General features: G+C 41.4%; 1 protein-coding gene across 1 annotated transcript in view; it reads right to left on the bottom strand.

Annotated features, from left to right (window-relative positions):
- The window catches only part of LOC122814708 (cytochrome c oxidase assembly factor 6 homolog), a 162,252-nt gene that overhangs the window by 6,249 nt on the left and 129,363 nt on the right, over window positions 1-26,640 (bottom strand). The gene's annotated exons all lie outside the window — the stretch shown is intronic.

The raw sequence follows: 26,640 nt of genomic DNA, 5'->3' as shown, positions 1-26,640 counted from the left end.
TCCCTTATATCTACCATTTCTTGTCATTACAATTGTTTTAACTGTACTGTTTCATCCTATGTATAGTCAATTTTGGTTTAAAATTCCCCTATCATTTGCTGAAGTTCCTGTTCAGTCTACTTGAAGTGCCACACTGTCTGCATACAGCAACTTTGCTGACATGTCCTCTATGACCGGTTTGCAGATGTAATCCACCACTTGTATGTTCAAGTGGTTCTTCCGCGCTTTTTTAAAGTTGTTTCAGGTTTCAACTTTCTGTTACTTAAGGAGTTAACTTGTGAGTGTTTCTGCTACTTCACACTGAGCTAATCGAAGGAAGGGCATTGAGCAAACTGATATGTGATATATAACATTAAGTATCCTGTTTTTTGCTTATTTTTACAAGTTATTTACAGCACTTTTATTGTCTGCTGCATACTTTTCTAGCTAGTTTCACTGTGTGTGAGGTATTAACTGGAAATTTTCTACATTTTTTAAGCATCTGTTTGGGAAACAAAAATCAGAACAAACAACCCCACCCTCTCTCCCTATTGGTATCCTGTTCTTATACTTGGTGGCTTTCCAGTTGCCCCCCCCCCCCACTGTAAATTTGATCTGGGACACTCCTCCCAGTCTAGTGTCATTACCTCATTCTAATACAGGGAGAACATTTGAGAAGGCCAGCCCACTTAGTTTCTTAACCTTGAATTATCTTCTGCTCCACCTTTCTTTCTTTCTAAGCTTGTTTCCTGCCTTTCCTGTAAGTAGTCTAGTCCAGATACAGATTTGCTGTATCCAGGACAGTTTGTAAGTTTCTGAGTCCCCAAGCCTCTGTGTTGGAGGGAAGCCTTCTAGCTTATCAGTGGGAGTGGTAAGCACTAGGTAGCTTACCTATAAAAACACTTCATGCATCGCCACTTAGCTAGGGTTAAACTACTCCCGGCGCCATAAATTCTGCTCTTCTAATTTTCCCTTAGAACTAGACAGTTTTTTTAGTTTTAGCACTCAAATCTGTTTCTTTGAGCTCAGCACTTGTTCAGAACTCGTTGCAAGTACTAAATGAGCTACAAATTACTACAGCACTCAACTTTCCTCACTTGTCTAGAGGAAAACAGTTTTTAGTACTTAATAAATAAGCACCTATCGAGGCATGCCTAAGGGCCGGCTCCAAGTGTTTTCTCCTGTCTACCTGATGAATCTGGGCATCTTGGGGCAATGCATTTACCTCATGTACACAAACAACCCTTTCCTCCTACCACCCAACACTACAACCTGTGAGAGATGCACTTATATAGCCAAACTGGAAGTAAAGCTCTCTTCACTCAAGACTGGACTAGACAGTCAGGAGGAGAAGGTAACTTGCACCACACCACACTCATCACATAGTCCGTCAAAACCTACACCACCAAAACACAAACATAGAAACACAAAACCTACACCTACATTCACAGAGGCTCTCAATAAAAATCTGCCCAAGCCACACGGACCGCCAAAGCAGAAACGCAAGCAACCTCCACCCCCCAACACAACCCAAATTACACACAGCCCACAAATTCAGTGTGCCACTCAACCACAGCCCATAAGGCATAACAACGTCCCCAACACTCTAGTCATAGGTGACTCGGCACACTGATGTTCCACTCACCAGGCTAAACAAGGAGAAAGTTACTGTCAGCTGCCTGTTGGGTGCCTGGATCCCCCCACTTAAAGCATGCACTCAGATCACTCTACAACAAGTACAAATATGACTCTGTCATTGTCCATGTTGGTGTGAATGACCTGAGACGTACCTCCCTGGACTACATGAAAAGAGACATGGAGGAGATCTCCGATCTTGTAGCCTAGGCAGGTATGACCCTAGCCCTAAGTAGCATCCTAACATCACCCAGAATGATACCACAGTACAAGGACAAAATGATTGACTTCAACAATTGGCTAGGCTTCTGGTGTCATTCTAAGGGGATCCAGTGTCTGTCTGCCTGGGATGACATGATCGACAGACCATGATGCTTTGCCAGAGATGGTCTGCACCTGTCGCCCTTGAGATTCCGGATACTGGCTAAGGCTCTTGCCACCCTTATAATGCCTTTTTTAGGCAAGGTTCAAATGACAAATTCACCACCATAACAGGTACAAGCAAGCAAAATCTGAGGGTAATACTACTCAATGCCAGACGTCTAAACCTCAAAATGCATTCACTCGAGACACTCAAAATGGAAAACCTCGACATCTGTGCAGTGACAAGAGTCCTGGTTCAAGGCTCCAGAGAGCACCCCTGCATCACCAGGCTATATTTCATATCACGCCTTTCGGCCACCTAACCTGGACTGAAACACTAAAGGCGGAGGCGTGTTCATATTCATCAAGGATATCCACACTTCCAGGCTAGTTGCTCAGCATAATGCATCTGAGATTATCCAAGTGCAACTAACTCCGGGCAAGACCGCAATCCAAATTGTAGCTTGCTACAGATCTCCCACCATGCCCCAGGATTCCCACTCCTTATTTCTTGATACTCTGGAAAATATTAGGGTACAACCTAAAACCCTAATAATGGGCGATTTCAACTACCTCACCATTAACTGGGAAAACTACTCATGTACCAACTCTTCTGTGCTCAACATTTTCTGGAATTCATATATTCCAATGCCTTGGATCAAATTATCCACACCCCCACCAGGGGCAGCAATATCCTAGACCTGGTCATTAACAACATGGGCGACTGGTGTTCCACACCAGAGGTCAATTCCTCGTTGGTCAGATCTGACCACAAGCTAATCACCCTAGACATCCACATCCCAACCCAACCCCTCATTAGGGAAACCACCATAAAAAAATTCTCCAAAGCCAACTTCATGCTTCTTAAGACAGACGTGGCAAACTTCATGACATCTATGCAGACGGACAATAGATGTACGACTACTGAATCCTACACAAATGCACTTTATAAGCACTTACACGAGAGCATGGATCATGCAATCCCTAACAGAACCAAGATGCTATCCTCCAAAAAAAAAGAAAGAAAGCCAATCTGGGGGGGTCCCATGTCATAAACAAACTCTACAACAGAAGAATGCAACTGTTGCAAAAAAGAGCAAAATCACATGATTGGAGGAACTTCCTGGTCAGCTTCAGTACGAAGCTGAGATCCCTCATAAAATCCTCCAAAGCTAGTTACGAAAACAAAAATCGCCACTGATTCTAAAGACAGCCACAAAGCATTCTATAGCTATGTCAAGAATCACAATGGCAACACTCAGATCTGCTCTGAGTTGCAGCATAATGGCACTAAATATACAGAACCAACTGATATTGCCAACATCCTGGCAGATAGGTTCAGTGCTAACTTTACCCCCCTCTCACCCCCTAAAGGACCCATCTCTACACCGGAAGAATGCAAAGTTCCTGTAATCACGGCTGCACAGGTAAAAAACACACTCTCCCAAAGCCAGGAACACAGCATCCATGGGACCTGACAACATCTCAGGCAGCGTTCTACACGAACAATAGAACTAACTGGCACCCCACCTAAGCACCATATTCAATTACATCCTCACCTCAGGCTTTGTGCCCACTGAATGGCACACAGCAAAGGTTATCCCACTCCACACAGGGGGAGCCACCACAGACCCCGGGAACTACCGCCCCATTAGCGTGACCTGCAAGGCTATGGAACAAATCATCGTGGAACTTATAAACAATGGCATTGGTAATCTCCAAACTCTGGACCCCACCCAGTTCAGGTTTTTAAAATGCAGATCATGTCTCCTAAACCTGATAGACTTCTTTGAAGCGGTCACCAAAGCCGTAGAGGAGGGTAAGGTGGTTCATACAGCCTATCTAGATCTCGCCAAGGCTTTCGACACCATCCCCAGGTTATCTAGATAAAGAAAATTTTTAACACATTGGAGCCTGCAGAAGGCAATCACAGGAGCAAGGCATTTTGTGAATACCCTTGGGGCAGTAGAGAGGCCAAAAGGCAAAGCATAGAAAAGAAAATGAGAGGAAGATAGAGAGAAACATAAAACCTTCCTGAAGAGATAGTGAATAGGAATATGAAGGTAATCCTCTAGCAGATCCAAGGACACCCGAACAGCCTGGGGTAATAAAAGAGGAAACAGAGTTTGAAGAGTACGCATCTGAAAAGAAGGGATCTCGAGAAAGGGGGATGAGCTGGGAGAGATCCAAAATATGTCTCCAAGTGCCCTCCTTTCGAGGAACCAGGAATATCCTGGAATAAAACCCCTTCCCACTTAGGAAGGAGGGACCATTTGAATGGTCCCTTGGTTCAACACAGACCCTAGAACCTCCAGAAAATGAGGAAGCTGCTCTAGAGGAAGTTGAGGAATCCCAGAAAAAGAAGGGAGAGATTTCCAAATAATGAAGTAACCCTTATGGATAATAGAAAGAACCCAAGAGTCTGAAGTGATGAGATGCCAATTTGGAAGCCAAAGGGAGATCCAAAGGGACAAAGGAACCTGGTCTAAAGGGAGGTGGCACGAATTCTCAAACATAAGCAAGGATAAAGAGGCTTCTGGGCCACAAAATCTGAGAAGCCTTAGCAGAGGGGGCCCACCTCCCACCCTTCCTGCCCTCAGAGTTCTGGCGGGGTTGCCTTTACTGTGGACAAAAGCAGACTTAGAAGGACAATTCCTCTTGAACTCGGGTATAGGAGAGACAAAAATATGTTTAAGGTCTTGCAAGGTTTTGTCTTTCTCTTGAACAGACCTAAACATGTCAGCAGCAGTCCCAAAAAGACAAGTATTATCCAAAGGAGCATCTGACAATTTGGCCTTAAATGTCACCAGGAAGACAGTGGAGACGAAACCAAGAATAACACCTCATAATGGACTCAAAAGTCGCAGCCCTAGAAGAGGCATCAGCAGCATCATAGCTACACTTAATACAGCGGTGAGCTGCTTGAGAAGCAGAACCTAAAAAAGATAAAGCAGAGGATTTGCCAACAGAAACAGGGTGGGGCTGAGAGAACCTGAGAAGCCTGAGCAATCAAGGCCAGAGCATACCTGGTCATGTGGGTCTGGTAATCAACAGCCCCAATGGGCAAAGTAGAAACAGTGCAAACGTTCTTGCCATTCCTCTTCATTGTCCTGCTATCCTTATCGGACGGCAAAAGTTTGGAGGAGGACAAAATTTACAAGGTTTGTCAAAAGAGACTGGCACCACAGCAGGATCAGCAGAAGAACATTTAAATAAAAACAGTCAATCCTCAGAAACCTTAGAGAACCTACAAGGTTTCTTAGAAGCAGGAGGCTGACAATCAGGAGACTTGACAGCAGCAATGAAAGTATCCAACAAGGTAGCCACAGGAGGAACTGCCGATGGTTTAGGAGTATCCACTTGAAGCAACTCATATCATCTTCTGAATATTAGACACTTGGAGAATCCCTCAAAGAAGTCCATCATCCCAGTAATTGTGTCCCCAAATGACAATTCTGTGAAAGGAGACTCAGGGCTAAGACACTCCTCCATCAGAAACATAAAGCAAAGGTGAAGGCATCTGTGAAGAAAAGGAAGACCCCACACTACACAGGGATTCCTCATCCGAGGAATATGTTTCCCTAAACTGCTTAGAATGAGTACAGATCCAAGAATGAGTGGGTACTGAAACCCCTTGAGGAGGCTTTAGGGTCATTAAGACAGAGAATCAGCCCAGAGCAAATTTTTGCCATTCCCTTTGAGGATCCATAGGCCAGACTGAAATAAGCTTCAGTTTTTGTCTTTTCTTAGAAGGAATACCAGCCCTAACAAATACTGGAGGTTTAGATCCTTGATAAGATGCGAAAAGAGAACCTGGAATTTCCTCCCGGACCAATATTTTTGGAATCCTTCCAGGACCCTCCGAGATGATCAATCGCTGTTCCCTTAGACATTCAGACCAGATGCCTACCTGCAAACCTACAGAGAATGTGAGAAAAGAAGGATCAATGACAGCCTCTGGTGGGGTCAAGACAGAGGAATCAGACAAACGCCGAAAGATCTACAGAGCTATTACCTGCTTCAAGAGGGACATCTGGTGGAGGCTGGACAGTTTAAAGAATTCGTCCGAGACTTCTTGCCCCTCTTCTTATCTAGCGAGAGTATCTCAGGGTTAAAGGACTCTGCCATCATACCCTGGGCTAACTGTCTAAGCCGTTGGCTTTCAATGTAAATGGCAAGGAAAGACAAATGCCTTCCGAGTGTCTTATGCACAAATGCCTTACAGATACCAGAAGAAGCATGTTCGTGGGGAGCAGCCAAACAAAAAGACACTGTTCATGATGATCCTTATGGGGAATCTGCCTCCCACACTTGCATTTTCCTCTCTTGGATGACAAGAACTCTAGGAAGTGATATAAAATACAAGGCCAAGAAAGTAAAAATTAAAAGCCTCAAAGGGGTGCTTATCTGGTGTTGCTAAATATTAAGTAGAGAAGCAAAGCATTCAAACTGGTAAAAACGGTGTTCAAACTGGCAAAGAAGTTCTAGGTAGTTGCGCCTGCATGTCCCTTTTATGCCCTATGTTGTGCGTGCGAAGCATAAATGTGACACACGAAGCAATTAAGATCAGTTTTAAGATTATTTATACTGGCTGAGTTATTGGCTGCCCACATCCCCTTCTGTAACGAATACTGCAGCACTGATACAGGAGGACATCTTGTAGTAACGAAGTATAGTTTAACATACAGACAGATGTATGCAGAGGTAGGGTAGGGATGGGACAGCACTGCAACACTGGTTCTCACATACAGAATACTGGAGTGCAAGATCATAAGCAACAAATACCAGGCTTAACAACCATGGTATGAACATGCCTTTTGCAGGTGATTCCAGTTACCCACTCTACTCAAGGGTCATCACAGTCATCCATAATCCACAAACACCAGCAAAGCACAGACTGAACAAGCTACATAACAAAACCAGGATGCAGTCAAGTGAATAAATGGTCTCCTAAAATCCCACTTCCAGTCCTTGAGCACATCTAGGGATGCACTACTGTACATATCCCAAAACAGCTAGGATGTTTACAATACAAAACCCACCAAAACACAACAGCTGGCAACTGTACACAAATGGTAAGAGTGACAGGATAACACAAAGAATAAACCATCGAGAACAGCCTCACACTCCACATGATCCCAGTGGGGAGGATATGTCCAACCATATCATGCCAACATCTGGGTATAAAACTTACTTACCACAACTGGCCAGGTGTGCAAAAGGCACCCAAAACAGCAAAACAACACATTCACTCTGAGATGTTGCTCTAATTGCACATAAAAAAGGTAAGCTGACCAGTCCAAATCCTATACACATTCTACGGATATCAACACAAACCAGGAGGTTATCAGGTGGCATGGATGTCTGTAAATGTAGCATGGTAAATAAGGAAGGAAGAAAGTTATATCTGGTATGCATGACAAATCATGAACCACATGAACTATTATTAATAGAGCTTGAAGATAAACTAATAAGGGACATATGGTTTATGTTCCAAAGATAAAGTAAGGCTGTATGTGAAAAAAGCCACATGCCCAACCTATAGTGACACCTGCAGGTGTCTAATGTTGACTATTCATGTTTACACTAATAATTCCGAAGCCATGTTACATACAGACTATTGAAACTTTTCATCTAAAAGCTTACATGATACGCAACAAACCTGTACTGATACTTGGCCTCTGTTTAGTGTGGCTAAAGAGATATTAATTGCTATTCATATACTTTACTTCATAGCATTATAATTTTTATATTTATCTAAATATCTCAACAATCATGAAACAGACAGAACCACTTAGCCTCATATGAAAGCAAAAAGCTTGAAAACAAAATGCTGTTGATAGAAACTGTGTAGCTTCAGTAATTACTGAGACACTGTATGATGCTTACAAAATATTAAAAATATAAATACTTGTGTTGTGACTCATAAAATACAGGTTAACACTAGAATCTAAAAAATAACAGTACTGTAAACACTAGTTTGTGCTGATTAGTTTACCATTTACAATTCTCGAGTAAACCTTAAGATTCCAGAAATATGAAAATCTGTCTAAAATGTGAGGGAAAAACTTGATCTAGTCAAAAACCTCAGGATGCAACAAATGGAAGTACCAACCTCGAGAGTTCTACTGGAGGGAATGAGTTAACAAGCTTTTGTTAAGTACCCCCAACCACCATTAAAACTGGGTCATATACTAGTCTTTCCCTTAGTAAGTTTAACTTTTTCCCCATTTCTAGAGCATAATTGTGGAGCTACACATCCACAGCATGAAATGTTAGTAATGGGGTAAATAAATTTTATAATTCAATATGCAGAGACACCAGACTCTCCTGAAACCTGTGACTGTCCACCGACATGTATATCAGAACACAAATACTTCATACCGTTTACATTACAGTATAATAGGAAAGCACAACTTTATACACAACTAACCTTTACATTCTTCCAGATGACTATTTAATATACATAGGAGATTATGATCAGGTCTCGGATGATAATTGGCTTATTATGCATTCGAGACATGAGTGCCAAGAAACTCACCTCTCAAGCAACGCTCAAGAGGTGAACCTCGGCACCCAGGTCAAGAATTCATAATTATGGGTTATGATCGGAGATCCATTCAAAATTCTTTGTAATACATGAAGTTTTATCTGCTCCATGCACTGCTAGTAATAAAAGAAAAAACAAATGCATTGTGTGTTTTGTTGGCTTTTAAAGCCATAAAGCACTTAGCGAGAGCTGTCAGAGTAACATGCCTTAGCAAACAGTGTCAGAAAGACAGTGGAACAGTGGAATCATGTATACATGGAATATTTGTAAAATGTGCAGTCTTTACCAGGCCCTTCATTTTAATTAAAAATGCCTATCTTATTACTTCTGGAACTGGAGACTATACTGGTATTAAACTCTGGTTATCCTTTTATCAGCCGAAACTTGCACATTAATCCTATATTCCATCTAGATGCATTACTTTTTCTCTCCAAATCCTCCTTGTTTTGTAGAACAAAAACAGCATTTCATTACTCAACATTCATCAATACGCTAGCTTTCATCTTACCCAGTCCCATCAGTTACATGTCATACTTCCTCAGTCTATATGATCACCCACCTTAAATTTGAGTAATCATAACAACTCATATTAAACCTTCAATCCGTCTACTGCATAAATGCATAATCTTCTATTACGACTGGACTTGCATACCCTGAATTAATAATGTTTTGATCTACAAACTGTGATAATATGATCAGTGTTTCCTTAATATCTTCTTTTACACCCTCACTTTCTACCTTCTTTCCAACCCCCAATTAGCTATCAGGCAATCTATTATCTGGCCTGTTGACATTACAACCCATATGACAACTTAATGATGAACTTTCTGCCCCTTTTACCACCCCCAACCAAGATATCAAACCTTTCTGTGCGTGTCAACACCCCTTTCAAATAACATAATCCTGTAACACGACCTGCTGCGTTTGTATACAACTAGCATTTACATAATATCAATAAAAGGGCTCTCTTCCTTAAAAGTGCTCTCTTCAAGTTATAATCAATGTCAGTCTTCCCCTCTCCAAACAGTGTTTCCACCTGGCAGCTCTAGCAAATAGTTTTTCTTTCCAGTTAAAGAATGCAAAAGAAATGTTTGCTAACTGGTCCTTCTCAAGAATGTTTTTTAAAACTTCAAGGATAGAAACAAATTTAAAAGAAGTAAAACATCTTAAAAAAGCAAGCTCAAAATACAAGAATATAAGAAAACAAACGTACACAAACTGAAAATTTATTAAAAAAAAAATTAGAAAAAGAAAAAGAGAGAGCGCGAGTGCATGCTTACCTGTCGGCTCTCACTAAAATGCTGTTTCCCAGCTCCTTCCACAATCCAGATACAGTTATTAGATTCTTAGATAGTTAATAGGCAATGCTCTCCAGGCAGGCTTTTTGCCTTTCATTGTGGCTGAAACTGGACCAAAACCAAACAAACCCCTTGTACCTCCCCTAACCCCATCCATCTCCTCCCCTCTCCCCTACCCCTTTCTACAAATTTCATGACACAAGAACTTCAGGGGAGGAAGAACATCCTCTTTTCCTGGTTTGCTGCACAACTTCATCATGAAAAGAAAGCATTATGAAATCTGCCAACGTAACAAATCCCATCAGTCTTTTTTTTTTTTTTTTTTTTTGAAACAATACTGGAGTGTTTTCTGGACTATCAGACAATTGGTTTAATTTCCAGATAGCGAAGGAGAAAAAAAAAAGACAGGTGGCAACCCAAAGTTCAGGAGATCATTAGGGAGCCAAGTCCAAACTTCCAATTGCCCAAAAGCAGTCTGGTTAAGTGACTTGCTCAAGGTCACACAGGAGGCAGATGAAGATGGAAAGATCCAAACCTTGTACCTTGTACCCCTGGCAAAGGAAGCAGCACATTAACATGTCAAAGTTTTAGTCCACTGTAGTAACTGTCAGACAGCCTTCTGTGTTAACTGCTATTCTGCATTCAGAAAATGTTTGACAACCGACCCTGACCAAGAATGTTTTTAATACACCAAGACAAAAGAAAGTAAAAAAAAATTAAAAGTAAACCAACTCTGGAATAAACAGCAAAATAATGTGCACAAACTGTAGACCAAGAAATGCAAAACAGTGACACAGCACTTTTACCTGGCAACTCTCAAATATTGAAAACGACTTGAAATTGTAAACTAACAAAAACAGCCACATAACTGTTTTACCTAGGAAATCTAACATGTTCGAAAAGGCATAAGGATTCCCCACAGCCACTGGTTACTAGCAGTCCTGCACATGAAAAATGAAAGTACACGACAGCAAAAGACCAAACAGATTCAATAAGGAACACTACCGGACTACGAATCGAGCAAACCACTTTGAAAATTCAATTACCTCTATTGCTCCACCATCTAGGGTGGTACCAATAAAGTAGAATAACAGAAAAATGAAGGAGGGACAACTTTCCCTAGCTGGAGAAAATACTGAGAAATCTGAGCAAAGGCAGCAAACATTAATGTTTTGAAGATGCAAGACGGCAGCTTGCAACCAATCATCCAGGAACAGGAATAATAAGGCTCCTGCAGTGAATAAATGACACAACCACAACACGACAGACAGTAAACACCTGAGGTGCTGACAATTTCCAGAAGACAATCACCCAGTACTAAAGTGTGTGTTCCCAGTCAATCTTGTACTATTAGGAATCTGCTATCTCAATTAAGCACATAAAACAACTATAGGGCAACAGATGGAGGATGACAAAGGTACTGCCCATCCTTAACTTGGTATAATGTGTAGACTGCAGTCACTTGATTTCAGAACTGGTCGGAGAGTACTGTTCTTTTAGAGAATTTTGAAAACACAAGCACTCAACAGTTTTGTTAATCAAAAGCAGAAGGCAAGCAAGTTCTAACAGTTATGGGAAGATACCAGACCTTCTGATGGAGAACAGGGCAGCTGTAGTCTTTATGGATCCCAGAAAATGCGAGTCTTATGGCATTTTGAAATCACAGCACATGGTTTTCCACATGGCAAAGTAGTGCAAAAGTTCCACATCCCACCATCCAATACATACCATGAAATAAAAAAATAGTGCAATCAGGATGGAGTAATTCAGGATATTCAAACAGGTGACTCTGCAAAGTGGAACAAAAAGTAAAACTGGAGTGCAATTTAAGTGCCTTCTGCTAATAAAATTAAGCCAGCCTTTTGCAGAACTTGCCAATGCTGGAGACTTGAAAGTGTGTGCACATCAAAGTCTGCTGGGATGGTTTTATCAGGTTTCTGTAGATCCTCAATGAATGCGCGAGGATGAAAAGTTCGAAATGTCCAATCAGGAGAGTTTGCAAGCGGACCAAGAAGTAAAACCTGCACAAAGATTGACAGAAGTGTTCATACCAACTCGACTAGGAGTGGGCCACGCATATGTTGTAGAGGAATAAAGCCCTTACTATGGTGACTGACAAAGTGACAGGGAGGGAGGGTTGGGCATTTCTATCCTTGGAGGGTGGGTGGTGAAGTGGGCACTTTCCATGATAATCCTTGGTGCAGTCTAGGAACACTACGTAATAGAAGGCATGGTCCTGAGAGATGGTGGTGGTGGTGGTGGTGGGGGGTGGGCATGGTTGAGCTGCTGTGGAGGTGGGGTGATAGCCACAATGTCTCCCATTACACTCCGACCCCTATGGATGTAACTAGTCACTCAGGAAGAAGGTGGGATCTCAGGTAGGTCATAATAGAACCCCCTATTCTCATTTGATAAATGGCAACACAACCCTCCCCCCACCCTGGATCATCCTTAGCATTCACAATGGTCTTGATGGGGGGGGGGGGGGAGTTACTAGTCCAAGGGTGGATTAGAGCATTTGAAAGACCCAGTGATGGACACAACTCTGGAAAGTTGTCAAAAAAATTCTGTTGGGAGGATTTTACCAGGTTTATGCAGGTTGTCTGAAATATCCCTAACTTCACAGTAAAAGAGGACCTCATTTCTGACAGCAGCACTTACAACCTTTTCTACTGGCTACTTGCAAAAAATCATCTAATGTTTCTTCTATCATGCTACAGTCAATAAAACAGACTACTTACATCATAGGTTGTAAAATAAAACTTTGCAGGACCATCTAAGATTATCTCTAATGATTATGATAATCTACTCCCCATGACTTAGTTGAAATTGTTTAAATCAGATTAATTTGCCCCTTCCTCATTGCCAACATCTGCTTACCCACTAACAATTTACCCAATGTTGCCATGTATCCATTCTTTCTTGTCTATGCCATATTTGTACATTCCCTCCTTCTCCTATTAGCTTTGACACTAGTTTTTCTAACACACTTACTGTGGGGCTAGCTTTATTTTTCCACTTTTTCTATCTCTGCCTTTTTGTTTTATTAGCAATATTATCCAAGTCATATTTGTTGCACTTGTGAACTCCCCTCTTTTTAACTTAAATTCCTAGCAGAAATATTCTCTTTATTAAACTATTTTCATATCCATCTTCTTAACTAAACAAGTCACCCCATTTCTACACTAATCTAATACTTAACATCTCCAGAATATAGGATTCCAGTCTCATTCCTCCCCACTACAAGTCTAACAACTTCCTTCTGCCTCTGTAAACATTTTGTGCAAACTCTCTGGTGTACTAAACTTTCTCTGAATCATCTTTCATGGCACTGTAGACAGGTGCCCCTAAGTTGTCTCTCTTCCAATTCCTTTCTCCACAGTTTGCTTCACACCCTTCACAATTTATTAACAACTTCCTGTTTTTCCTACTACTGCACTTATACATTATGGCAATCTCCCCTCTGCCCTCTTCCTTACTGATCCTGCTTTCGTGAACTATTTCTCTAGACCTGGTTGCTGTCTTGATTCTCTTTAATTGAGTGCATACTGACTGCCTCTACCCCTAGTGCCTAGCAATGCAAGTAAACCATTCTCAAAACTTTATATTTCTCCCTCAACTCTTGCCATGCTACTATCCTTTCACCTACACATTTGCTCCCAATAAATAAATTCTGCTCCTAAACTTTGTGATCGTCTTAATACAGAGTTTTGTACATCATCCTCAATTTCATACTCTTCAGGTAACTGTACATGTCACCTCTATTTTCACTTGGCTACCCGGCTTAGTTGTCCTGGGCCAGAACTTACCACTTCTAATATTGGAGGACCCCCATATTATCCGGATCAGATCCAACTCTCCTAAGCAATTAAAGTTTAATCTTAGCATTTCCTTCCATTTTGACTTTTTATATATCACACATACACACACATATATATATATATCTATATATAGGTTCAGTGCAAACTTCACCCCCCTCTCCCCCCCTAAAGGAGAGATAACTATCCCAGCGGAGTGTAGCCTCCCAGACATCTCGAATGCGCAGGTGAAAGCTGCTCTCTCTAAAGCTAAAAACACAGCATCAATGGGACCGGATGGTGTCCCCGGCTGTGTGCTACACGAGCTAAATGAGGAATTAAACCCGCACATAAGGCAGCTGTTTAATCTCAGCCTTACCACAGGATACGTGCCCAAGGAGTGGCGTACGACAACTGTGGTCCCACTCCACAAAGGCGGTGCCTCTACGGACTCTGGTAATTACCGCCCCATAAGCTTAACGAGTCTAGTCTGCAAAGCTATGGAGAGAATCATAATGGAGCTCATAAACAAAGATATAGGGGACTTGCAGACATTGGACCCGACCCAGTTTGGCTTCGTCAAGGGCAGATCATGCCTTTTGAACTTGGTCGACTTCTTCGAAACAGTCACCAAGGCCATTGATGAGGGAAAGGCAGTCCATACAGCCTACCTTGACCTTGCAAAGGCTTTCGACACAATACCCCACTCGGGTATTGTAGAAAAACTTACCAGCTTAAATGTAAACCCATATGTCACAAGATGGGTTGCAAACTGGCTTAAGGACAGAACCCACAGGGTTAGAGTTGTTGGCGCTATGTCAGACTCCAAGCCGGTCACAAGTGGTGTCCCACAGGGCTCGGTCCTTGGCCCCCTATTGTTCGGCATCTACTTCTCAGAAGTACAGGCCAACATGGGAGGACTTTGGCTGACAAAGTTTGCAGACGACTGCAAACTGGGCGCCATAGTGGAAAGTGCATCGGTCACGGATATCCTTCAGAAGGGACTCACGGAAACAGATAGCTGGTGAGAGAGCCATGGCCTGAAGTTAAACGCCAAAAAATGTATAGTCATACCCTTCGGGAAAAACAAGGTAACCCCAAGCTACCATATAGGTGGCAATCCACTAAGCACAGAAGAGGTTATCAGGGACCTGGGGACCCAGGTTGACAGTGGCCTTTCTTTTGACACTCACATTGCTAAAGTGGTTAGAAAGACCTTCTACATTGCCCACCTGATCATGAAGGGATTCACATCCAGATCTAGTGAAGTCATTGTTCCCCTGTACTCTTCACTTATCAGACCAATGATCGAGTACAATGCCCCATTCGGGATGCATCTCACCCGACATATGCAGCAATTGGAGAGACCCCACAAGTTCCTCACCAAAAGGATAAAGGGACATCTGTCATATGCTGCCAGATTGAAGAAACTCCAGCTCTATTCAGTCGCATACCGTCTGCTCAGAGGTGACATGTGCCTGACATACAAGGCCATGTCCAACCCAGAATTAATGGACATGCTCCACATCAAAATATCCAAATCCACCAAAACCACTAGAGCAAGCGACTTAAACCTTAGCACGGATATAAATAGGACGTGCTGGAGGGATAGATTTATCACTCAGACTCCCTATGCTGTGGAATAAAATCCCGGTCCTTGTGAGGCAGAGCACCTCACTGGCTCTGTTCAAGAGAAATATTGACCTGTGGATGGGAGATCGTAGGTTTACCCCGGGAATCATCTCTGTGTCACTGCTAGACAGAGGCACAACAAACTAATGGGCACAGTATTTTTTCATATAAGGGGTGGCGTAAGCCACAAAACTTTGGGCTAGGCTTATAAATGCCTTAGGGCAGATAGCCTAGTTTAAACCTATGTACCTAAATATATATATATATATATATATATATATATATATATATATATATATATTTACATACACAAATATATGCGTGTGTGTGTGTATATATATATATATATATATATATATATATATATATATATATATATATATATATATACACATACATATATATACATATATACATATACACATATATATATATATATATATATATATACACACACACACACACACACGTATACATATATATATATATATCTACATATATACGTACCTCGCTGGTAAGATCAGACCATAAACTAATCTCACTGGATATTCACATCCCGACCCCACCCCCTGCACAGAAAAACACAGTGAAAAACTTCTCTAAAGCAAATTTCACACTCCTCAAAACCGAGGTGGAATCCTTCAAAGCCCCCGGGCCTGTGGAAAATACGGCCCAGACTGCAGAATCCTTTATAAATGCATTCTATGAACACCTTTCAGGAATGCATGGATTATGCAATCCCAAATAAAACCAAGACCCAATCCTCCAAAGGCAGACGTCCTGTCTGGTGGACCCCAGCCATAAACAAACTATACAATAGAAGGAGGAAGCTACTACATGATAGAGCAAAATCCCAAAAAGGGAAGGCATCTCTGATCAGTATTAGCAAAAAACTACGGGCACTCATAAAATCGTCTAAGGCCAGCTTCGAGAGAAAAATTGCACAGGACACCAAGGATAATCACAAGGCTTTCTTTAGTTATGTTAGGAACCTGGGTGGGAATTCCCAGATATGCTCAGAATTAGTCCAAAATGACAAAAAATACACTGAACCCACAGACATTGCCAACATCCTAGCTGACAGGTTCAGCGCAACCCCCCCTCCCCCACCAAAAGGGCAAATATCTATCTCAGCAGAATGCTGCCCCCCTGACATCTCAGATGCTCAGGTAAGAGCCGCCCTCTCCAAAGCAAAAAACACAGCATCAATGGGACCAGACGGTGTCCCTGGCTGCGTCCTACATGAACTCCAGGAAGAGCTAAACCCAAACCTAAAACTACTGTTCAATCTCAGCCTTACTACAGGATATGTACCCAAAGAGTGGCGTACAGCAACAGTGGTCCCTCTCCACAAAGGTGGTGCCTCAACGGATCCTGGAAACTATCGCCCCTTAAGCCTGACTAGCTTGGTCTGCAAAGCTATGGAAAGGATCATCATGGACCTCATAAAGATATTAGGGACCTACAAACACTGGATCCTACCCAGTTCGGCCTTGTTAAGGGCAGATCCTGCCTCTTAAACCTGGTCGATTTCTTTGAAACAGTCACCAAGGCCATTGAAGAGGGGAAGGTGGTCCACACAGCCTACCTGGACCTCGCAAAAGCCTTTAATACAATACCCCACTTGGGCATTATAGATAAGCTCACCAGCTTAAATATAAACCCCTATGTCACTAGATGGGTTGCAAACTGGCTCAAGGACAGAACCCATACGGTTAGAATTGCTGGAACCATGTCAGACTCCAAACCAGTTACAAGTGGCGTCCCACAAGGCTCAGTCCTGGGACCTCTCTTGTTCGGTATATATTTCTCGGAGGTACAGGCCAACACGGAAGGACTGTGGCAGACCAAGTTCGCAGATGACTGCAAACTGGGCACCATAACAGACTCTCCAGCCGACACAAGCATCCTCCAAAAGGGCCTCATAGAAACAGACAACTGGTGCCAGAGCCATGGCCTCAAGCTAAACGCCAAAAAGTGTATAGTCATCCCCTTTGGCAAAAACAAAGTGCCCACAAATTACCACATAGGTGGTAATCCATTAAGTACAGAAGAAGTAATTAGGGACCTGGGGACCCAAGTTGATAGCAATCTCTCATTTGACAACCACGTGGCCAAAGTGGTTAGAAAAACATTTTATATAGCCCACCTAATCATGAAGGGATTCACATCTAGATCAGGGGAGGTCATCGTGCCTCTTTACTCATCCCTCATCAGGCCCATAATTGAGTACAATGCCCCTTTTGGGATGTATCTTACCAGACACCTGCAGCAACTGGAAAGACCCCAAAATTACTTCACCAAGAGGATCAAAGGGCTCAAACAGATGCCATATGCTGCCCGGTTAAAGAAACTCCAGCTCTACTCAGTGGCATACCACCTGCTCAGAGGCGATCTGTACCTGACGTATAAAGCCATGTCCAACCTGGAATTAAAGGGCATGCTGCACCTCAGAAAATCCAAATCCCATCGAGCTACGTGCTCGAGAGACTTGAACCTCAGCACAGAAATAAATAGGACATGCTGGAGGGAGAGATTCATAACCCAGAGGCTCCCTTCACTCTGGAATAAAATCCCAGTCCAGGTTAGGCAGAGTCCCTCATTGACTCTCTTCAAGAGGAATCCTGATGAGTGGATGGGAGATCGTAGGTTTACCCAGAGTATCACTTCTGTGTCACTGTTAGACAGAGGCACAGTATACTAACGTCGAAAAAGGGCATAGCAAAATTAATTTAAAATGGGTGGCGAAAGCCAAACATACTCTGGCTAGGCTTATAAATGCCCTAGGGCAGATAGTCCAGTATGAACCTATGAACCTATATATATATATATATATATATATATATATATATATATATATATATATATATATATATATATATCTATATATATATATCTATATCTATATCTATATCTATATGGGTCTACTTCTTTTGACCTAACTCCCATTTGACTGACGCCCATTTCACTGAGACCAAATGACTAAAATTTCATTTGCCTGACACTTCATTTCACTGACAGGTATTATTAGCAAGAAAATGGAATATGCCCCCTTCCCCACTGTAGTGCGACCCTGGAGTTAGAATATATAGTTAGGGGGGGTGTGGGGGGCACAGCCCCCCACTTACTTTTCTTTTACTAAGCAACATTACATCAAAAGTTAACAATATCATATGAAATGAAGTGGGGGGCTTCACCCCCCACACCCCCCCTAACTATATATTCTAACTCCAGGGTTGCACTACAGTGGGGAAGGGGGCATATTCCATTTTCTTGCTAATAATACCTGTCAGTGAAATGAAGTGTCAGGCAAATGAAATTTCAGTCAAATGGGGTCAGGCAAATGAGTGTCAGTGAAATGAAAGTTAGGTCAAAAGAAGTAGACCCATATATATATATATATATATATATATATATATATATATATATATATATATATATATATATATAAAATATATATATATATAAAATATATTATACAAGTACGTATATATAAAAAATACATAAGTACATGACTACTGACACATTTCCCAATATGCCATGTGTGCTGTTTTTATGTACAAACTTATATCCAGGACTCCCAGACCACCACTGCCTTTTGGCAACATTACCACTTTCCAGCCAGCTCTGTGTTCGGCCCCTTCCGTAAAGAAAGTCCGACATCGAGCTCTTAAATTTCTTAGTAACTTCTAGTCAGGGATTTTTCAAAAAGATTGAACTAATTATAACGTGGGGCACAACATGCTATTGCAGAAACACTTTGCCCCAATTCCAGCTCTTAAGTTCTTCCATTTTTGTAGGTTACTCACCCCAATATTAAATCATATGATTTTTGCATTGATAATTCTAGGGTGAGATACAGCCAACAAACTGGCCATTTTTCTGCATCCTTCCATCTTCCACGTGCCTAGCTATTTAGCTTTCAGCCTTTTCTTTATAGCAAGGGGTGCTAGAAATATTTCCTATAATTAAATTAAAAGGGTAGCGCAGTGGTGCAGCGGTAGTGTTGGCACCTCACAGCAAGAGATTTTCTGGTTTGATTCTTGGCTGAGGTGCCTTCTGTGCGGAGACTGCATGTCCTCCCTGCGTTCGTGGAGGATTCCTCCAACTTTACAAAGACATATATCTGGAGTCACAGCTGGCCTTAGGCATAGGCCAACTAGGTGGCCGCCTAGGGCGCCACTCTAGCAGGGGCGCATTTACAGTAACCTGAATGGTGTAGATAGACCAGGATGGGGCGCTGTGGAGCCCTCCTCCCTGCGTTCGTGTAGGTTTCCTCCCACTTTACAAAGACATATATCTGAAGTCACAGCTAGCCTTAGGCATAGGCCAACTAGGTGGCCGCCTAGGGCACCGCTCTAGCAGGGGCGCATTTACAGTAATCTGCAAGGTGTTGCTAGACCAGGATGGGGAGCTGTGGAGCCCTTTTGCCTACGGCTCCATTTGACTAAAGCCCTGCCCTGTCTGGAGTGTTTCTCTCCGGGCCTCCGCTGAAAATTGGCTTTGTGTCTAAGTCGGACTTTTCTGGTTAACAAATGTTAAATAAATAAATAAATAAAAATAAATGGACCTGAAACTATATGTTTTCAGGGCAATGTAAATGAAAAGTCAACAGACGTAAACAATTCAGGGCAGTTCTGCTCTGTTAAAAATACCATAAAACTTTCCTGAGGTGAAAGGCAAAGGCACCGATGTTCTAACCAGTCTACAGATTGTTATCCATCAAGAGGGCTTAAACAAAGGCGAGATCCTCCGACAGACATTTACAGAAGAGGAAGACTTGAAATTCACATGAAGAATCACAGACTTACTGGGTCTTAATGAAAACAGAAATCTCTGAGGGAGGGAAAAAAAAAAAGATATCAGTTTATTAGAATGCAATGCATGTTAAGTACATTCCCTGCTACTATAATATGCAATGGGGTTGGTGAGTGTTAGGCACAGAAAACTAGAAAACCAAAGTATATGTGATACCTGCAAGTGGGAGCTCACACCTTGGGAATTGGTTTACGATGTCTATACTTATAGTACATGTATAGGGGTGGCATTTGGCAGACGAGAAGTTTGCAACTGACAGAGTGGCAGTGGGCCTTGCTGCTGACATATGTATTGTCAAATATAGTATTTTTTTTTACTCTTCCAGATCTTCAGGAAGGCTGTGCAAATTAATCCACTATCTTTTTATTCTTCTCTGTATCTGAACTGTGAATCTTGCATCCTCAGATTTAGTCCTCTTCTATTTAATTACTTTTTTTTATATGTTTTGAAAGTTGAATACTTGTACCAATGCATTTTTTGTTAGTTTGTTTTTCAAATATTTTTTTTAGAAAACTATCACTGTTACAGTCACCCAAGAATCATGATTACAAATATAGACATCTTTGATTAACAATACTGTAACAAGACTAACATCTTTTTTCATCCTATGAAAAACAAACACACAACAACACTGACGAATATTATCAAATCAAGAATCAGGGAAAAAGAAGAAAACAAACTATGCAAGCAAAAAAAATGTCGGCAATGGATTGGCCAACAAGAGGAAGACAACCAAATAAGTTTTCAGCTTCAATTAATTTACAATCAGAAGTAGTCCTTGACTCAGGCTGACATAACCATGACAGCCATTTGTGTATCACTGCCTATGCCTCTCCTTCAACATAAAAAGCTATGCATTTGAAAGCTCACATATTAAAGCTTTTAATTTCTCAAATTTAGAACAGTGTTCTTACAATTTTCTAGTAATTCTTTTTCTCAATGATAATTAAAGTTAACAATGTTTTCTCAGGATAATCCCCCCCCCCCCCATGGTATAACTAACAAAAAATAAAACTTGTTTTAGTGTGAGTATACCTGGACAAATACCATCTTAATACTCATTTAACAGATCAAGAATCCCTTTGACCACTGATAAGGTACCGCCAACTTTCACTTACAATATCACAAGGTATGTACTGCAGACTACTTGGTGTACAAAAATATCTATACAGACAATTCCAGGTGTATAGCCTGGACTTTCAGGAGAGTATGGCATATCTTCTGACAGTACACATCATTTCTCACTGATTAGGTGCCAGTTCTTTGCCTAGTATTCTTGCCCATATATTCTCAAATACTTTTGATAGGTTCTTATTTTATTTAATACATTGTATATTTTTACTTAATACTCATGTGTATCCAGTCTGAGTTGCTTAATTCTTGATAAAACTTCCCTCATCACAAGAGTTCTCTGTTTAAAGGTAAGTGTGTCAGCAATGCTGTGTACTCTCTTCTTAAACCACTAAAATCCAAATATCATCCAATTCCCAAAATAAAAGGTGAGGGAATGGAGGCAGGTCAAGCACCACAGGACTGTTTGCGCATAGCAGCATGCATAAACCTGCTTGTTATTACTTCATGCCATGCATTACAGATGGAGGTTAAAGGGGACATCAAAGGGGAAAAGTTTGCCCCTCCCAGCAGGATGGCACTGTAGTGGGGATTCCATCACTGTCTTACTATCTTGTCATGGAAATTAACAGGGAGTATTGAGACATAAGGACATGGCAGAAAGTAGGAAAATAACACAATCATATATGAAAAAAATGCCAGTGAATGAAATATAGCAGAGATATCTGAAATAGTTTTAAAACAAGAAAAATAAGATAAAAAGGTAGATAGATTTGAGAATAATAAAGTTACCAAAGCAAATCCTGGATAAGTTGACAACCACAGGCTTAGTAATGTACACTGGGATCTACTTCATATAATCGCATACCAAATCAGCGAACCACAGAATGTCGAGACCAAAACACCTAAGTATCTAATCAACAAAACTTTACAATCCTGAAAGTTCACAACACTGAATGACTACTAATACACATTTGCTAACCTAACTTAAACACTTACAAATATATGTTCCAAAACAATTAAAAATAACCACCAAACTGACTACTATACACTTCATAATGTTTTTCACAGGAGGGGGGGGGGGGCTGCGCTGCCCTGCACCCACCATGTGAAGGGCTATGCACCCCCCCCCCAAAAAAAAAAACTTATATATACCAGCTCCGAGACTGCACTACAGTGGGGAAAATATCGTAAAAACTTGAAACCTATAATTCACTTGTTTGTAGCTCTGAGCGAATTTATACTATCAGGACAGTTAGGCTGGTGACGGTGCATGTGTAGTAGTATTTCAGTGTTCTGAACTATTGGCATTGTGACATTTCGCTGATTAGAAAGTTCAGAGTTTTGGTCTCGACATTCTGTGGTTTGCCGATTTGCTATACAATGATTTGAAGGGGATCCTGTACACTTTATACAGGAAGATGTGGCAGTCTTGATAAATGGTTGATTGGCAAGAAAAAAAATGTGGAAGAGTGTATGAGAGAATTACAAGTTTATGCATGAGAAAATAAGACAGCAGATGGTACATAAGCATTAAAGCTGTCGGATCATATACCAGAACAATTCGACAGAAACACAATATTTAATCCATTCTGCTGACAACCTGGATGTGGGGAGCAGATCTGGTTTAAATGGCCGGTTTTTAGACGGCTCCCTTCCTCCATTGGAGAGTGGGTGGAAGATCATCTTCCTTAAACATTAAGAGCTCCAACAGAGACCACGGGATGTGGCAGAAGTAAAATGCTTACTGGAGAAGGAAGTGGTCATGGACCGAGAAACATACAAGAATCACTGTAACTCATTCTTCAATGTTGGCCTGTTAAAATCCATAATGACAAAATATTGTGGAATTAGTACTGCTGCAAGGGGCTGGGGCACGAACACAGTAAAAGCAGGCTCCTGTGTATTTCAAAACATAACTTAAAAGGCCGTGACAAACTTGGACAAAATAAATAAAATACCTTTAATTCAAGAGGCCTCACAGTTCTGCAGCTGCAAGCACGAACGACAAAAAACAAGCTGCAAAAATGTGTGACCTTTTTTCAAAACTGCAACAGGATTAACACAGGACCACAATATTGATTAGTGGCCAATTACAGAACAATGAACCTTTTTGCTTAATTCTTCATTTGTTTCCTTGTTTCTAAGCACAACCAATAAAACTATCATAGGTTGGTACTAGGCTATCGGCCCTAGGGCCTATACAAGCAGAGCCATAACAATTACCTGGCTATTTATTCCCACAATATTTACTTCCCTAGACCCCTGCCAATACTCTCAAACAGTGAGTGAGTTCAGTGCAATCCTACAGAATAAATCATACAATACACAAAACAATGAATTCATGCAAATTCATAAATGAAAATTATGTATGCAGGATAATGGCTGATCTGTGAGATCATGGCTCAAAATCTTCTACTGTCAGGACGTTTGACACCAACACTTAGTTATATCAGCATGATACCAGCTTTCCCAGACTTCCAACTCCTCCACAAGTTAAAACAGCACATTGGATGCCTTTAGGAGCTGGTGATGGAGGATGGAGTGAGCATCTGTTGCAGTGTCAGCCATCTGGGGGACAAAGGTAGCTCTGGCTGACAGTATGGGAGATGCTTAGTAGGAGCACTTGTTATTCACCTGTGGAGCTTGAGCCTAACAATCTCATACTATGTGCAAGTTGTACAGTGAACAGAGAGAAATTCACTATGTGGAGGTACACTTCTCTTCAGATGACAGCAACAGCAGAGCTCGGAACAGTTGCTGTAGGGTGAAGGGGTGCTCTACCAGAAGAGAGGATAAGTCATCCAGAAGAACCTGCAAGCTGGCCTGCTCTCCACTAGCAGAATCTTGCTGCGGAGTGGATGAGCTAATTAGGAGTTCATGACCTGGAATGAGTGGGCTGTAGGGCTCTCACCATGCCCACGGATTCTTGGTTCCCCCTACTGCAAAATAAATGGGTTGAATAGGTGCAGGTACAGAAGTAATGGGGCTTGGTTCAGTGGGGGGGATGAAAAAAATAAGTAATTTGCTAATCTAATCTTTCTTAAATTCTTTATGTCATTGAAGGCCAAAACATACTCAGAAAGTCCATCATAAGAAAGTCATTGGTCCATTAGAGACTTTGCAGCCACGTTGCATGAATGAAGGATTAATGTACAGCATTCCTTTATCCTTCTGAAAACAAAGTATGGAGGACTGATTCACATTATCTGAAGCTCAGAAATGCATCTTGTGGTGGTAATAGCTGGAAGAAAAATAGTTTAACAGCAGAAATTTCAGTTCAGCTCTTGAAGTAGTCTAAAAGGAAGCCCAGTCAATTGTTCTAACATTAAGTTAAGATCCCAAAGTGAAACAAGCTGATAAACTGGAGTTCTCAGAAGAAAGATTCCACTCAAACACTCTGCATACTTTAAAGGATGGTAAATGGGAGTTTTGGCCATGCAAAAGGAAATTCTGTATTTCCAAGAAATGGTACTTAAAGGAGAAGCTTAGTCTAGTATACAAAATACAGACAGTCTAGGATGCAAAGAACTAAAGCAGAGCAAAGATCAACACACTTCTCTCCAAGACCCACACCACAAAATTTATCCATTAGTCTCGTATTTCTGGAATTGGGGTCTGCAGCAATAACTAAAATATGTACTACATTGTCAGACTACCTAGGGTTGCTTGCCATCACCAGAAACAGAGATACCAAGATGTAAGATGAAGGGCCTGGATGACAGGGGAGGTTTTCTGGATGTAGGGGTGAGAAGAATCATGGAGGGTCGCAGTCTGAGTGGCTTCTCCAAGAGGTGAGACCAAAGTAGTGAACCCCTGGACACACAAGAACCTGGAGGACACTCTTCCACTACAGCATTACTGGCCCACTGAGTCGGACAGGGATTGGGGAAAAGCTGCTGCTTCACTTAGCAATGACTGGGCTGGCGAAAAGAGGCTTCACCCCATTGATGGGACAGAGACCTGAACACCAACCTGCTGAGGAACTACTTGTGCACAGGGGATAGGAATGGGTTTTATCTTGTGTACCGATATATTATACCACTACCATACTGTCGGAGTGTATGGCCATCAATCCATTAGGAAGAGAATCCTGGAAAGTCTGCAGCAAGATTAGGACTGCCTTCATTTTGAGAATGCCGACAAGAATTTCTATCTGGCTTCAGTCTGTGACCCTATACCTTGAACATCTAAATCTGAATATTCCCCCTCCCTATGGCACAAACATCCTTGGCAAATGTCACTAGTAGTTGGGTTTGGACAGCCACCTACTGTGGTAAGTCTAAGAGCTGAGAGAGGGTCTGCAGCTTGGCTGCACGGAACCCTCAAGATTCAATAAAGAACAGGAGTATAAAACACTGAAAGGGGAATTAAAAGATAAGATTCTCTACAATAAGGGTGATGATGAGCCATTTATCCAAATAGAGAAATATCTTTACTCCTGTAGCCAATAATATACGGTTAACACTGTTAGCCATTTCATAAACAGTCTAGAGGCTGTGCAGAGTTTGAACAGCAGGGTCTAAAACTGAAAATAGCTGGCTCCCACAAGAAGGAAAAGCATGCTCAACTCCTTGGTGATCTTGATGTGCAAGTATGTGTCTTAGAGGTCCAAAGAATACATCTATCTCCTTAGGATAGGCAAGGGAGAATCAACCACACTGTGACCATTCTGAACTTCTACTTCGGAATGATCTGTTTTAAGCCACTAATGTTTAGGATAAGCCACAGTCCATGGTCTTCTTTGGCAAAACAATAAAACATGGAATACAAACCGGGCCCCATTTTGGTAAAGTCAAACCTCCTGAACGACCATTTTGACAAAGTTATACCTGACAATATTAGTGATCTGTGTTCCTCATGTAAAAAGTTGGATGATTTGCTTACTATTACTAGAAGTAAATCTAGACTTACTGATTCTGATTGCGATTGTGCAATTGGCACAGCTTGGAGACCTGTTGTTACATATATTAATGACTGGACTGGTGAGATAAATAATGTTAGGCAAAGAGCAAACAGAAGACATTTAGGAAATGACGTGTTTATTATCTGTAAAGATCATTCAATCCCTATGAAACAAGATGATGCCCCTGACAACTATGGATTTCTGGATGCAAGTATTCAGAAATCTGAGGATTCAGTGTTTAGAAGCAAACAAAAAATAAAAATGAAGAAGTTCACAACAAATATCAAGGAAGGAAAAGAAACTGATAAATGCCAGTAAAGTAACTAGAATACATACTAAAAAAAGACACTGCTTTGTTATGGAACACAAAGATTACAGAGAATTGAAACTTTTTTTTATCAGAAAACCTTCAGTCTAAAGAAAAAAAGCATAATTTTTCCAAAATAGAAGCTAGAAAAAAAAAAGAGGCAAGGGGCAGGTGAAAAGGAAGAAATCAAAACTAAACGTTGAAGGTTTGAAGAACACTAATGTAAGAAAAAAGGGGAGAGAGAGGTGTTGAGAACATGGCTCAAGCTGTGGATGCGAGCTGGA

The sequence above is a fragment of the Protopterus annectens genome, chromosome 1.part1 (assembly GCF_019279795.1).
Source record: "Protopterus annectens isolate FY-2018-M chromosome 1.part1, PAN1.0, whole genome shotgun sequence".
Lineage (NCBI taxonomy): Eukaryota > Metazoa > Chordata > Ceratodontiformes > Protopteridae > Protopterus > Protopterus annectens.
The sequence above is the reverse complement of the archived record's forward strand: the minus strand, read 5'-3'. Positions and strand labels throughout refer to the sequence as shown.